Here is a 16,177-nt window from a genome sequence, read left to right on the forward strand (position 1 = left end):
TTTGTATATTTTCTATAATTCAGTGTGGATTCACATTCAATTTGCATGAAATGTTTGCAAACTGGCATTTGATCCACTGTAATGAAATGGTGAAATCATGCATTTCCTTCCATTGTCTACTTCATGAAATATATTGTCTATTGAAATAAAGGTTTAAAATAAAAGATACTACACTGATATGTAATATATAAACATTAAAATAGTTATGTGGACATTATTTCAGTATTTTTATGATGGTGTGTATTGATCATCGCAGTATTGACCTTTGATTTGTGTATAATGACGCTGGTGAGCTTTCAAAATTAGGGGCCTTTTTGAAACCTGTTTGGAGTTCTGTGACCCTCCTTAGCAGTTTAGGATGATGTGCAGGTGTAAATAAAGTTGTACACCTGTGTTATGATTGTTGCCTGGTTCCTCTTTGAGAAGATGGCTTCCTTGCAGAACCTTGCTCTGGCTTCTATTATCCAATCCCTCTTCTCCAATTCCTGCAGTCTTTTTTAGGAGAATGTAATATGTCAAAGTTCCTGGTGAAACCTCGTAGAGGTGAACCTGGAACTTTTCAGGCTTCGTTCCTGATCCAACATTGTATATTTTAGGAGCATTTCTACAGAGTACAATGCTTTTATTTTATCTAGCTTTTATGTAAGTACAATATCAAACAGAAATGATCTGCAAAGATCAAGAGGTGAGTTTAGGGATAATACATTAATGACAGAGATACATGCAGGATGACTTCCTTTGCTGCTCCTAGTTTTATCAGGAAAGTAATGAGTTTTTGTTACATTCAAACTTTGCCTCGTCAATGTCAGTTTAACACCGCCGGGATTGCAGCTGAAAAAATGAGGCTGATATTGTCATACACCACGCCATAAGAATCCATCTAAGCATCACATTAATTTGTTTAAAGTTATATTTTTGGCCTTTTATTGCGGGAGGACAGCATGAGAGTTAAAGGGACAAGAGAGAGCGATGACATGATTTCATGAGTCTGTCTGGGGGACTTTTATTGCATGCCATTTCCCATATTTCTTTACCAAAATGTCATATAATGTTCTACTGTTGAGTCTCTATTAAAAGGAATAAAATCATTCCTGAGAAGTTAGTATAATTTAAAGAGTGGGGACATTTTATATATACTGTAGATATGTTTAAACCAGTTAGTTACACTAACTATAGTTACAAATAAAGTTTCAACTGAACAAATGAATAAAAGCTTTTTCTTTGCCGTTTGAGTGCTTACGTTGAATGGTTTTATAGTTGTTGAAATATTCAAATAATTAGAGACACACTCAAACTCGATCACAGCAGCAGGGGGTGAGATCACAATAATTGAATTCAGAGTCAATACAAGAAAAAAAAAATAGATGATGTGTGATAATGGAATAAAAGAATTCACAGACTCGTTTTCGAAGTCGTAATATGTGTCTGACATTAACCGGATAAATTAGTAAATGGGCAACTTGTGTGATGATTATCGTGATTCAGCACTCTCATCAACGTGTCTCTTCCCTCTCAATTCAAAGTGAGCTCTGCCCTTACTATTAAAAAAGCAGTAATCAGTCCGGTATGATCACTTTATAGACATTTTAATAAGCCTTTTATATGTTAATACCCATGGTGCCCCTCAACTGGGTTTGCCGTTAATGAAAAGAGCTAGTTGTGTCGTAGATGCTGCCCCGTGGTTGGTTGGAATCATTTGTACGGCAGAGATATCTTAACTGAACTAATCATTAGCTGAACACAACCGTGCTATTTTTACCCGTGGGTAATTTGAACAGGAGTTAAGTTACGGCCCATCAAAGGACTCCGCCATGTGTGAGACAGGTGCTGCGATGGAGACCAGGCCAAAACAATCACATCGCTACAGAAAGGGACGGCCTGTCTGATTGATGCCGGTTTGTGTGGCACGCTGCTGGACAATGGATCAGGCCTGGCAGATGTATCAGGGGGGCGAGTGATACGCACAAATCCACTGAGAACAATACCACGGGAACAATGGGAGCAGGCAAGCGCACGTGTCGTTTCGGGTGTGTGTGTGTTTTTGTTTGTGTGTGTGTGTGTGTGTGTGTGTGACCACGGAGAGGCAACTTGATAAAAAGAGGATGGGTGCAAAACAGAAAGTGAGGGGAGTCCATAGGTCACTCACACTTTATATTAATATTTACTGTAAATGAGAATTTATTTATATTAGAACAGAAGAACTTTAGAAAAAAATACTATATTTTCTGATCATTAATTTAAGTTATTATTCATGCCAGCACTCTTGACTCAATTCATCATGTTTTAACGGTTGCAGGTATAAATAAATCCTTAAGCAAAAGAGAAAGAGTAGACTCTCTGCATGTAAAGGCTGCAGTTATCTGCCTTTAGTTTCAAGCGGTTTATGTGTGCAGGGCAGTAGTATGATCTAGCAGCACCTGGACCAGCCGCACAATGACAATGCTGCTAACAAATTAACACATTCATATTTAACCAGTCTTTAGAAGGAGAATTTTAAAACTTTGTTCAAGTTACAACAAATACTTCCTTATTTTTTTCAAGTTGGAATTAAATTTGTTTGGATTGATTGTACATTGTGATGCTTCTATTTTTATTATTTATTTCATTTTAGTTAGGAAGGATATTCATTCTCTTTTCCAACGCTAACTCCATGTTTGTTATTATTTTGACTATAACATGGCATTGCTGGAGTGTTTCCCAATTATTTTTGACCTCTTGTCAAAGGTTGCATACAGTCTATAATTGGTGAGTAGTTCAATCAATTTGTCTGTTTATTTCTTGTTCATATTTTACAACATAAAAAGGGGGGAAATACAGTACAGACGCAGCTGTTTTTCTTTTTATATTGTTTATTATCTTGTGAGCCCTTGGGGGATCTTGACCTCGGTGTTGGGAACTTAAACGAAGATTCAAGATTAGTGTAATTACTATTGCAGAGCAGGAATGCATCTTACAGAAGAGGCATTAAAGGATGTTTTATGTCCTTTAAACATTTAACTTTCACAAAGGAAAAAGCTTCATGGTGATATTACAAGACCCCCCCCCCCCCCCCCCCCCCTCCCCTCCCCTTTCCAGCGGTGTATCGATCTGTGTGTAGCTTAATGTTGGTCTTTATGGCTACACTGCGGTTAGACAAGCCGGTAGGAAAACTACTTACTCTTGCCCACCGTTATAACTGAATCAATCCATTAGGTGAGTATTGAAACTGTGGTTACTCTCCACAATATGCAGTGATTATATATGGCTGCAAATTGAATTATTCAATATGCAATTCAGTTATGAGCAGCATGTAAAAACCCAGATAGAGATGGATGTTTTCCTCCGGCCACAATGCATTACATCCATACGTTAAATTGAAAATGGAAGCCATGACATGAGGGCGATGAGACGTAATTACGGGTCGCTCAAAAACAGCAGGACATGAAATAAACAATGTGTTTGTGTGTGTCAGAGAGAGAGAGAGAGAGAGAGAGAGAGAGAGAGAGAGAGAGAGAGAGAGAGAGAGGCCATGTGTGTGTCTCTCTGGGAAAGTAACTGCTGTTTGGCTTGGCCCCATGTCCTCTCTTCCAAAAGACTGTGAAATCAGAAATTAAACGCTTCGCCATCGTGAAGCAATTCAGCCTGATAATACGTCTTCCTCTCTTGTAATTGTTTGTTTATTGGACCCTGTGAAAAGCAATATTGGGAGGGTCTCTGCAGGCTCTGGGAGCCAGTTGTTTATACAGGAGGAAAGTCACACCGTGTCAGTTAGTTTAAGTGGGAAGATAGCAAAGACGTAAAGAAAGAAAAATAATGAGGTGAGAAAAACCATAGAAACACATTTAAATATAATATGATCCACGTATTGATTTTGTTTTGTAAGCCTGCTGTGTGTGTGTGTGTGTGTGTGTGTGTGTGTGTCTAAGTGAGGGGGCAGATAGAGGTGACCTGACCAGCTATAACAAGCTGCTGAGGTGGTGGCAGCACAGACCACATTGCTACAAACTGACCACAGGGGTCACAACTGAAGTGACATTTTGACCTTTTCCTTCTGTGGTCCATTGTCCACTTTAATTCTAGTCCATTTGCTCTTCCTTGCTAGTCTTTTGTTCACAGTTTGGCACAATGTGAGGAGGGGGAAAAAAAACATGGCCCAGCATAACATTTCAGTTAACGAGATGACAGAGAGAGGAGACATTAAAGGCCTGAGTGGAGAGATACAGTGGTTTACCGAGTCCAAAAGGGGAGAAAGGTCAGTTGAGGGCAGAACCAGCAGGAATATAAAGCAGAGGACAGTTGTTTAAAGTTGCATAACATCAGTTTGCTTTAGTATTTTAATTAAAACATGATGTTTCAGGCTCACAGGAACTATGTTCCACCAAAGATACCTTATCTTCCAGGAAGGAAACAAGTTTTACAGTTGTCATAAATTATTAAATATTGGGATGTTTAAATATAAATATCACTTTTTCCATCATTAGATATGGCAACTATAAAGAAATAAAAAACATACTGCAGATCAAGACCAGAGTTTTGACTTGTAGCCTAATAGCTGAAAAAGCTCATACTATAAACATTAACACAGATCCTCATAAACAATGACAGTGTGACAGGCTGCCAGCATGCACAATATATTCCTTTGATGATTTACATGATGATTTTCCTACTGTGACATATCGAAACGTCCATTGAAGAAAAAGTCAGATTGGTAAAAAATTACTTTTAAACAGATATCAATATATTATATATCTTATATAATAAAATGTTTGTTCCACATTGTTTAAAATGTGTTTACATTTGTTACTTTGATTACATTTCCCTACATCATAGTAGCTGTACTGGTGGCAGTAGCAGTCCCAGCAGCTGTAGCAGGAGCAGCCACTGTAACCAGTGGTGGACCAAGTTTTCAGACCTCCGACTGTAAAATAATCCTGCATTCATACTGTAACAAACATAAGGCTATATCTATTAAAAGTGGGTGTTATCCAAAATGGCCCTTTCAAAGTGTTAGTACTTAATGTTATTATTATTGATGTTGTGGAGCTAATTTGTTCGCTGCTCTTCTTTCGATTAAGAAATAGAGCTTCAGTCCTGATATAACTATTGCAGCATCTATGCTAACTTCCTAAGGAGCCGCCCTTGTTCTCAGTGTCATCTCGTCATTCAACCGCCGCCCATAGTTGCCAGCACACAGGACGCTGGTCTGTGCAATGGCTTACCAGACAGAAACACATAACTTGAAGCCTGATAAGGATTTCGTGATGCCGTTATTCTGATGTGATCTTGTTAAATTGCAGAAATCAAGCTACGACAGCAAGGTAGAAGAATGTGCTGCAACCAGGTGGTAAAAAAAGTCAAAAAGTCAACCCAACGTAGAAGTGCCTTTAACGTGCATTCTTTATAATGGCCAACAGGGGGCAAATAGAAGTCTGATTGCATGGAAGTCTATGAGAAAATTACCCTACTTCTCACTTGATGTATTACCTCAGTAAACATTGTAAACATGAGTTTATAGTCTCAATCCATAGTTTTACAGCAGAGCATGATGATCATTTCATAATTTATAGTCCCATTAAAGTTATATAGATGATAAAGCAGGATATGCTATAGGGCGTGGCTACCTTGTGATTGACAGGTTGCTGCCATGGTGTTGTTTTGTCTGGGATTTGTCTGCATTAAACACTTTCACAATGTGTTTTCAGTTTATTAAAAGTTTATGTAAGTTAATAGTAATATTTTGGTCGTGCAAAATGGCAAAACAGTCAAATAACTGACGCATCAATGCAAGGAATAAAATGTTTACCCCTAATAAACAGACATGAGCTTCGTGACAGCTGCAGGGTTTGAGAGCAGGTGTGATGGATAGAAGGGACTAATTTAGCCACACACTGGCGCTAACAAGACCTCTACCACACACACAGACACACACAGCTACACACACACACACACACACACACACACACACACACACATACACACACACACACACACAGAGGAGGGGAGGTGTTAGGTTGAAAACAGATGAATGGTACCGTGTGGCGTGTGCGTATCCAGGCCCACGTGCCATATGTACTCACCTAGACACCTATCAATTGAAGGTAGAGAAGAATGGCAATGCTGTGATGAATAATTCAACTTTCGCAGCAAGTTCTCCTGAACCCTGACAGACGGATCACTGCATATTACATTCACATTATTCACTACAGTCACTTCACACAAAGAAGAAACAAATAACTTCTTCAGACCCAAACAGATTCTTTTCAAGCAATAAATATAAAACTCAAAGTACAGTTGAAAGTCACATAAATTGAGAAATATGTGCCTCTCATAAAAAAGTTGAAAGAGGCTGGGCGTAACGGTGAAGGTTCAACGTCACCTGGGGTAAACAGATGATGGAAAATGGTTTTCATGGATTAGAGTGATTCGTTTTTGGCAAGATTATGGACAGTACTAATTCACTAACTTATAGGCAATTATGAAATATTATCAACCAAATCTGTCCCCTAATGAAAGGCGTAGGCGTGAGAGTTGGAATACATTTTTGAACCGAGTGTTCACAGAAACCAACAACTAAGTATCTTACTTTACGTACTGCTTTACGTTACCCTCGGAGAAAAGCAATCTGCCTCTCACTCCCCATAGTGTTTTGGTCAGTCACGTCTCCTGTGTAGCATCACTCTTATATAAGCAATTACATAAACATCAGTAAACTAACAAGTCCAAGGTTTCACACAAAAATAACACCGTGGTTGTAGCACAAACAGCAAACTCAGTTCATGAGTAAATTAAACTTAAAACAAAAGGCCCGCAAATAGAATCCATATTCATACATTGTCAGTTCACCACCATCCAAAGCCATACAATACATGCAAATGAGTCATCATTGTTTGAAGCCTGAGCCGTGGAAATGAGCACACGCTGAGCTGCGATGTGTGAGATGAGTGTTAAATCAGATAGAGGAAGCAGACAGTCAGTAGGAGACGGAGCCCCAGGGCCCCGAGATCTCACCACAGCAGAGATATAGAAGAGGGAGGCAAAGGTGTTGCTGCAAACTGCTCCGTGCGACTGTGTGCAATATGTATGCATGTGTGTGTGAAGGGTTAGCTATGGATGGCAGATGTCAGACCCTCCAGCCCCACCCCCACTATGGGACCACCTGTTGGACCGAGGCCATCTGGAGGGTGGGCCATCTCTCCGGACTGATGCTGCGAGGTCTGACCCAGCATGCTGACCAATGATACATGACAGGAAACGTTCCATGTGTCTAGAGCTCGTCTGTCTGCCTGTCTGTTTTATTCTCTCACTGTATGTCTTCATCTTCCTCAGTTTCGCTGGCTGATTTTTGGGCAAAGTGAATATGTGGAATGATTTTTTTTTTCATGCGCCTCCACCACTCTAGCTAACGATTAAAACAATTAAAAAGATAAAAAAAAAACCCCACCAAAGATTTAATGTCCCATATTAATGTAGAACAAGAGCATCCAATTGTGTAAGTTTTTTTAGTCAGTTCAATTACTAGAAGTGATTGCAAATCCACTGTTTCTTCAATTCTTTTTTCAGAGATCACCTAATTAACATATTGTGCACGTTGGCAGATTGTTATTGTCTATGAGGGAACCTGAATAGAACTCAAGCCTCGTTATTAGAAGCACCTGTGCTTTTTCAGCTAATGCAAGTCAAAATGTTGCTTGGAAAAAGGCTCATATGCATAATTCCTACATGGTTTATGCAACTAGGGTCTCCTGTTTTGCAAAACATTTCACATGTTTTGTCTTTAAATTATTATTATTTTTTTCTGGAGGGAGAATAAAGCTCACCACCAACCATATCTTTATCCTCACCAAATATTGAGTTATGTTTCAGACTTCACTGTGTCTTTACCCTTGACGTATAAAGGCAGGGAGGATACTCAATTAGTTGGAGCATATTAATATTTCCTTTTAACGCCATGTTTTCATCTAAACCTTCAGTCTCTCTCAGAGGGAATATGGACAGGTTGTGAAGATTACAGACATCACCCAGACAGAGGGATCTATTGTTTTATTGCAACAGCCTGCCTTCTTGTGTGAAAGGGAAGTGTTAATAAAAGGTGTGCATTTCCCAAACAGCTGTACTGGTAGCATCGAATTTGGGGCTGAGCTGAATTAACTTACTTTTAATACGAGTGTGGAGATTTAAATGTACATCATGCACATTTTCTTTGGTCATTGGTTTACACAACTGGTTAAAAGGCTTAAAAGGAATACATTTTGAGAAATATGCTCAGTCGCTTCATCTCATGTAGCCCATCTTGTCGAGAGTTAAATGAGAAAGTCGATGCCACTTATATCTGTAAATATAAAGCTATCTCCAGCAGATGGTTAGCTGAAGACTGGGGGTAATTGGAGGAAACAGCGAGTCTGTCTGATGGTAACTAAATCCTCCTACCAGCACATCTAAAGCTCAATATTTTACTTGTGTGTCCAGCACTTTTCCAACCTGATAAAATCTCTGAAAGCAAAATCCATACTTAAAAAGTACTGCACATATTCATATACACTGAACGTGTCACCGTTTCTTCTACTCAATTTTTATGTTTATGTGACCAGGTGTTATTTAATATAAAGACCCAGAATAAACTGGAACCAGAGACTGCATACACAAAAATATACATTTGATTTATTCTGCAACACAACATCAAGACTATAGGCTATAGGTTAGTTGTAGACCACCATCCAAGGATGGGTTGAGTAACCTTTAAAATGAAAACAAAATCAAGAAAATAAACCAAACAGACCAATGAGGGCTAAACTGCACGCCAAGGGAGGTTAATGTAGAGTCATGCTAACAAGGGAAGTTGTCACCAAACATAGGCTGTAAAGTATAAACTATCACCACTACACACCAACCAAACCAAACTGGTTCGATAACACTCAAATTGACCAATTCCCAGCAAGCAAATAGGTCTCAAACCACACTACAAAAACACATGCAAGATGGTTACTCTATTTTACTTGCCCCTCCTTGACATCACAGAAAACCCCACAAAGAAACTAACAAATGGTTCAGTAAATGAAGCACTAAGGAGGCACACTAAAACATAATATGGGAAAACAGTGGTTGGCTCCATTAAAAGTCCTTGCTTGATGCATGTAGCTCTCGCATGACAGACAGACAGACACAGGTCGTGTGTTTATTCTCAGGCTTCTTCACAATTGTGTTTTCCACACGCCTCCACATACGCCGCGATAACTACTTTAAAACGCATACACAAAATACATTAGGCTAACTGCACGAAATATGACAAATGGACACACATTTACCTTTCTACTTATTACAAATTAAAGTAAAATACCTCTTTGGCCGCTCGTCATGAAAGAGAACACTTCTTGAAATCCTTGCTAATGCCAAAATGTGCCGCAGGTAAACGAAATACTAAACATTGGTTTTGCCACAGAAATGTGTAATATGTTAAAGGACCAATACACTTTTAATCAACTATTCTTTATGAACTTTACACCTCACCAACATGTCTTTGTCCATTTTAGGTTAACATTAATTCAATTATTTATTTATTACATTTAATTATTGGCTACATTAGGAGCTATTTATTGTAATACACGACTTTGTATTTTATGCAACAACACCTACAATGCAGGGGACTAGAATCTATAGAAAAGTAAAAAACACCTCGGTTCCGCTTGTAGCCTACCTTGTTCTCTTGCTGATGTGCATATAATGTAATCACCCAAGCACTTAGAATCCCTCACGAACATGCAGAATCTAGAAGAACAAATGTTTTTATTAGTTAATTTTTAATTGTTGTACATTTTAATAATTAAAATCATGCTTTTAGACATATTTAACAAGGAACATACAAAATCAAGCAAACAAAGGGTGATCTCAGCTGCTCTCACTCTCAGGTGAATCAGTGGGAATTGAAAGGCCCAGGTGAGCTTTCCTCCCCCTTTTATGGACTCTGGCCCTCTGCGTGTGTCCTAGTGCCCGAACACTTTATACCCCCCTTCCACATTTTATAGTCTTCCCTCCGGAAGTACTTCCTCATAATAGCTCAGCGTTTTATAGCTGCATTAACTTTTTGGTCAAGGACTCTTTGAATATGGCATCCATGCCGAGCAAGTTTGAAAACCGTTTATATCCCTGTCAAAAATGAAAACCAGATATCTTGTAAATAATGGCAAGCCATTTGGATGAATGTGCCAGAAAATTTCCATTGACTGAAAAAAGTAGTCCATGTTTTATAAAGTATGTTTCAAGTAAAGTGGTGTGGAAAAGTCAACCATTAAGCATGTGTTAAGAAGGATTTATTATGCGGCAGGCTGGCAATTATGTGGAATACATATTTTGATTTATTAGAAGAGAGGTGATAAACACAATCTGATCATCTCATCTGCACACTAAACCGTTTATTATCAGCTGCACAATAATAGGACTATAATATGTCACTCACTGAAGACGGGTGGAAAGCTGCTATACGGAGGACCTCTAGTTTCTCTGCACCCGACGTGGACTCACAGTTCTGCACATTTTAAAAGCCAGATTCTGAAATGTTTCCAGTAGAGGATGAGGATCTCCTAAAGTCCCATGACTATTTTGAGACTATGTCTAAAAAATTAGCATTCAATCGTCTTCTACTCCAGTAGAAATCTGATTGAGACCCATCCGTCTGTCGATAGCTTCAGGGTGTTGTGTTTTGTTCTATAACTGGTAGAGATCAGGTGTGTACTGATATGTAACTCTATGCCATTTTTTTAGGAAATATCTTTTTCCCTTTCCTCCCCCCTATTTCTTTCTCTTTTTTTTGTCTTTCTCTATGATTGTGTTGTTGTTGTTGCTCTGTGTGGGTGAAGGGATGGTGGGGTCTGGAGGGATTTGGAGTAAACAAATGTTCCTGTAATACGCTGAGCAAACCCGTCACAATAGAATGTCAAACAGGGAAATGTGGATAGGCTTTGAAAAGAGCTTTTAAATCTGCACTCATTAATAAATAAATCTAGATGTTACATAGTTGAAAATGATGCTGAAATGATGTGTTTGATAGTCTAACTCGCCTGATTTGTGGGTAAAAAGCCATTTTTCATGTGGCTATCCTGTTCACCCAAGACGACTGTGATTGGTTTAAAGAAATACAAACAAGCCGGAGCATTTTCCCCAAATAATAGTGGGTGCAGCGAGATCATTCTGGAGATGAAGTCTTGCTATGGGAGACTGTATATTTTTGGTTCTACGATATTATGCTTGATCTCCGTTGGACACAGACAGGGGAGCAACAATTATTAACAATTATAAGGATTTCTATAAAAGCACTGCTGAATTTTGCCACGACTTTGAAGCGTATTACATTAAATGAAGATGCCAGTGTTTCATAATATCCACCCCCACATGCACTTAAGTGCTAGAGTATGCAAGCATATGTCTTTGTGTGTAACACGCCTGCGATTGTACATATTTTGTGTGTGTGTGTGTGTATTTGTGTCCAACTCCGCCTGCGTGTGCATTATCGCTTGTCTATTTCAGGGTCATGTTTGATAAGCCCTTGAGTGATGTGGCAAGATGAAGTGACAGTTTGTCAGAAAGCGGGTCATGGGGCAGTCACTGTGTAGGCGGTCCTCTGCGCCCGTGTACCGGGTATAATTAGGCACTCATTACCATATCAGTCAATTACCAACAACCACTCTGGGTGCTTTCTCTCAGGAATCTGCCCTTCTGGACACCAGTTCTGAAGAAGGACAGATTTTTCCTGGCTGCAGAAGTAATTATTTTTTTCCCTGTCTCTCTCTCTCCCTCCTTCTCCTTATTATGATTGCTACTGGTAAAAACAATGGCTTAGGTTTTGTTGTGTTGCTGCGGGCACCATCTGTGGTGGTGAGGGGGAGGCACAACAATACCCGTCCATATGGTCAGGGCATCAGCGGCGGGCTATATCTGCTCATCAAGTCCTGTCATTGTCATCAGCCACTCTGCTCATACACTAGTCCATGTTCATCTGTCACAGTTGCGCACTCACACACACAGACATGGGACTGACACAGCAAGATGTGGTCCAATACTTATTTATGAGGGGAAGACGGGCTTGGAGGAGCAGCTGTCTTGTTGAAGCACATGTAAATGTTCTTCTCAAATACTTTATTTTAAGGGACATTTTACAGTAATGTGTCACTGGAGTCAGGAAAAAGGTTATCAGTCATTTTACTCTTCACTGCAATCCCTCACAAACGCTATGAGAGGATGAATAAGTCTTTTTTTTCTTTCACTTGTCTGAAATTGACACTAATGTGGCGTGATTTTGATGTCTTATAATCAGTTTTCATCTGCACAATGAAATAATCTGCCACCTCAACATCTATCAATCCCAACCCACAATCTTGATTGGTGTTGGGAGCTTGGGGCTTTTTTAGACAAACCCATCTGCTGTCTCGCACCTCCTAATCTGCGACACACACACACACACACACACACACAAACACACACACTAACTGCTGCCTTACTTTTAACTTTTATCCGTCATGGATTGGTAGACAATAAAGATGAATATAAATTGCATGAGACCTGCCTTACAGTAATGGACCAAATCTGCGTAATTCCTCCAGGTGAGCGGTACGGTGCTCGGCAAGATACCGGATGATGAAGAAGGCGTGGAGGAAGACGAGGGGGAGGGGGGGGGCTACATATATCCGCTGCATTGAAACAGAGGTTTTGAGGAGATATGGGTATTAGATGCAACATACCAAAAATAAGCATGTTATACTGAAAGAGGACATGAGGACATGGGCTTGAGGGAAAACAGATTACTTGCGAGAGATTTAAAAGCGATAGAAAGGCAGAGATAGAGAGAGTGTGAAGGAGTGCAAGGGAAGGACAAAGCTGAAGGCGTGTGAAAGCCAAGATAACCGGTTATCCCCGCGTCATCACAGTCAACGTTTATCTCCATCCGCCTCCTGCCGTATCTTTCCCCATCTCCCGGTCTCACCAAATAATAGAAACCTTGAAACCAAGTCCAGTGTGACTGCGTTTTTAATTGGTCTTCAGGATCCATAATTAACACAGTGCTTTAACATGCGGACAGCGCACTGACAACCGTTACTTGCAGATTGCTCTTTCACTTTCATAGCCAACTCTTCACATTCGGGAAAATTATGAATGTTGCATTCATTCCACTCCCCACTGGATTCAAGCATAATTCATTTGGTGCTTTGTCTGTAGAGGACTAGCTTAGAAACCTTTTTCCACAAAGAAAATGAATAAAACTAAAGGAAGTGAAAAAAAAAGAAGTGAATGCAGTGGTTTTAAGGACATGAGAGGAACACAAATAGATGGAAAAACAAAAGGTCCAGAAGCTGAATCTCAATGGCCTTGTTATAAGGAAATGAAGAGGTTTTTATAAATCTGGCATGTTTACTTTGGCTGGTTTGTCTTGCTGTTATAAGCAGGGAGGTCCGTATGGACAGGCTAATACTCAGCAGATCACAGGGATTGGGATATTGTTTATAGGATCATCTGAACAATAGGAAGGGGAGCTCTTCTCCCCGCTCTCTCTGATTTGCCTCAGGCGGAGTAGAAGACCGCCCTACCCACTTCTCTCCCTCGCCTCCTTCAAACCAGCACTTGTCATCATCCTGACCTCTCCCTTCCTGTCCACTTGCGTCCCCTCCAATCTGTCCCCTTTCTCATCTGCAGTCAGGGAGGATTTCAGGGGCTGCGTGTCCTGATTGTTGTTGTAGACCAATCATCCTCCAGTGCTGTTTGCCCTCTGGTCACCTGGCCCCACACCACAGCAGAGGGGATTTTGGGCTGACAGTTGCCCCTGGCGAAGCAAAAACAGACTGAGGGACAAAGTGGGTGATGGGACAGGAGGGGGGGGATGCTACCTCAGTCAGTTTCAGCCCTGGGAGACAGCTGGACTCCCTCAACCTCCTGGCTTGTGGGGGTCAGCAGCCATAAGGACCAAATCCTTGGCCTGGAACATGACCAACGTCTATGGGATTTGGCCAGGAGAGGGTCCTACTACCAAAGCTCAGTTAATGTAGACTAGAGCCGATTACAGCCATAGGTCACTATTTGATCAACACACATTAGCATGATGTTGTTATCCATAGTGATAGTTACTATCTAAACGCTACAACTTAATGAATTGGAAGAAAGAAGACTTTCAAGGAGGAGGGAGGAAAGAAAAAAAAGCACAAACGCCCATGAAATGTCCCTTTTTAAGAGTAACTAACTTTCTGAAAGTGTAGCACAGGTTTGGCAGCTGTGTTTTGCATCTCCGATTGTCTTACACATATTTCCTTTTTATCAAATTTCATGAAAGGTGTAATTATGTCGGCCCCCTTGAAATATCCCCGGTGTGTTCGCTCTTGTTCGCGTGGTGCTCAGCACATATAATTTAATTTGAATTCATTACTCCCCCTCCTGTCAGTTAATATATTCATGACTTCCAATTCCCTCAGAGCTGTCCCACCACCTGGAGTGTCCTCCCTCATCTGTGTCACTCCTCCCCCTTCTCCCCCCCCCCCCCCCCCCCCTCCTTCCTACTCCTCACCCCTTCTGGCCCTGCGGGATCCCTAGGGGCCCATGAAGGGGTGTTAGGGCCAGGGTCACAGAGGCTGTGGGGCCCGCTGTCATTAGGGTGCAGTGGAATGTGTTAGCAGGGACCAGCTGGGACCAGCCAGCTCTGTCCCGGCCCTTTCTCTGCTGGTGCTGCTGGTGTTGGTGTGTGCTTGTGTGTGTCTACTGTATGTGTGTGGTGGTGAGGTTTGGGACGCCTGCAAATGACAGGCAGGAGGGGCGCTGAGCTCAGTGTTCTTCTGCAAAAACTTCTGTTGTTTTTCAGCCTTTGAAAAGGTTCAACTGAGAATTAAAAAAAAACTCATTTGCAAGTGGATGTTACATTGTTCACATTTCTATTTCTGAATCATAACTTTGACAGATGCAGGGTTGGGATCTCCAGATTAACATTCATATTCACATGCACATTTGATGTTTGAATTCAACAACAACAGAACGGCACCACTGGCAATCTGTGTATCGATGGACAAAGTAAATATTGCCGTTTTGCATAACGTGAAGTGTGTTTAAATAAAAAAAAACAGGCAAGATCACAAAGTGAAAGACTATGGATCTTTCATGTCTGGATTACAGAGAGAACGCTTTCATGTTTTATCTGTTTGACTTCTTCCTCTTCTCTGGGAATAAGATGCATTATTTATCCTCTGCCAAAATATTACATCACTCAATGAAATGCTAACTGAGTAGCAATGTTTCTTTGCAGTTTTGCGGTAGAAAGGACAGAGTTTCAGCTTCAAAATGCGCCTCTGCTCCTTTCATATTCTCTCTGCCTTTTATATTGCACCTTTGTACCAGCCTCTCGCAGACACTGACTGAATATGTCCCTTCTGTGTGGTAAATATTTCATGGCGGGGAGCAGCTCCAAGTTTGATCGTTGCAGGGTGCCGGTGTAGAAGTTCAAAGGAGACGGTGGGTCCTCTGACAGAGGAGACTGGGGGTAAGGCAGGAGGTGGGGGAAGAGAAGAGAAGAGAAGGAGGAGGCGAGTGAAGAGGGGGGGGAGGAAAGGAGGGAGGCACTGCTGTGTGCTCGGTTTAAATTCAGCACCACTGATAGCCTGGACAGCTCCCTCGGTCTCCACAGTGGAAAACAAGAAGTTGTGTAGTTTATGTTGGAACATCTTGAACCAGCTTCTACATTGAGCCAAAATATCATGATACATTAGTGCCAGTCATTACATTTAAATGAGCACATGTGTACACGTGTGTGTTACTCATACATGTGCATACTTGCCTTGCAGTGTGTGCGAGTATCTGTGCAAGTGTGTGTATTAAAAGGAGATGGGAGGGGGGGGGGGGGCTTCATTATTAATCAGGGCCCTTCCCTTAGTGTGAGAGCTGCTGACACTCCATGGCCTAATGACTGAAAATGAGCTGTAATTATGGGCTGTCAGTCCAGCCCCTGGCACCCCCTCTGCTCCTCCATCTCATGGGTCCATGTCCTCCCCTCTGCCGCACCACAACCAGACTGCCACCACTTATCACATACACTACATCAGAGATACCTACCCTACATTAGCCCTGATGCATGACTAGCTCGATCTAAAGCTTTTCACTCGAACAAATGTGAGAAAAAAAGTTGCAGGTGACACAATTCCTTTCTTCAAACCGTGCTGCCTATCAGGGCCCATCACTC

Source organism: Eutrigla gurnardus (assembly GCF_963514095.1).
Source record: "Eutrigla gurnardus genome assembly, chromosome: 1".
In the NCBI taxonomy this organism is placed as follows: Eukaryota; Metazoa; Chordata; class Actinopteri; order Perciformes; family Triglidae; genus Eutrigla; species Eutrigla gurnardus.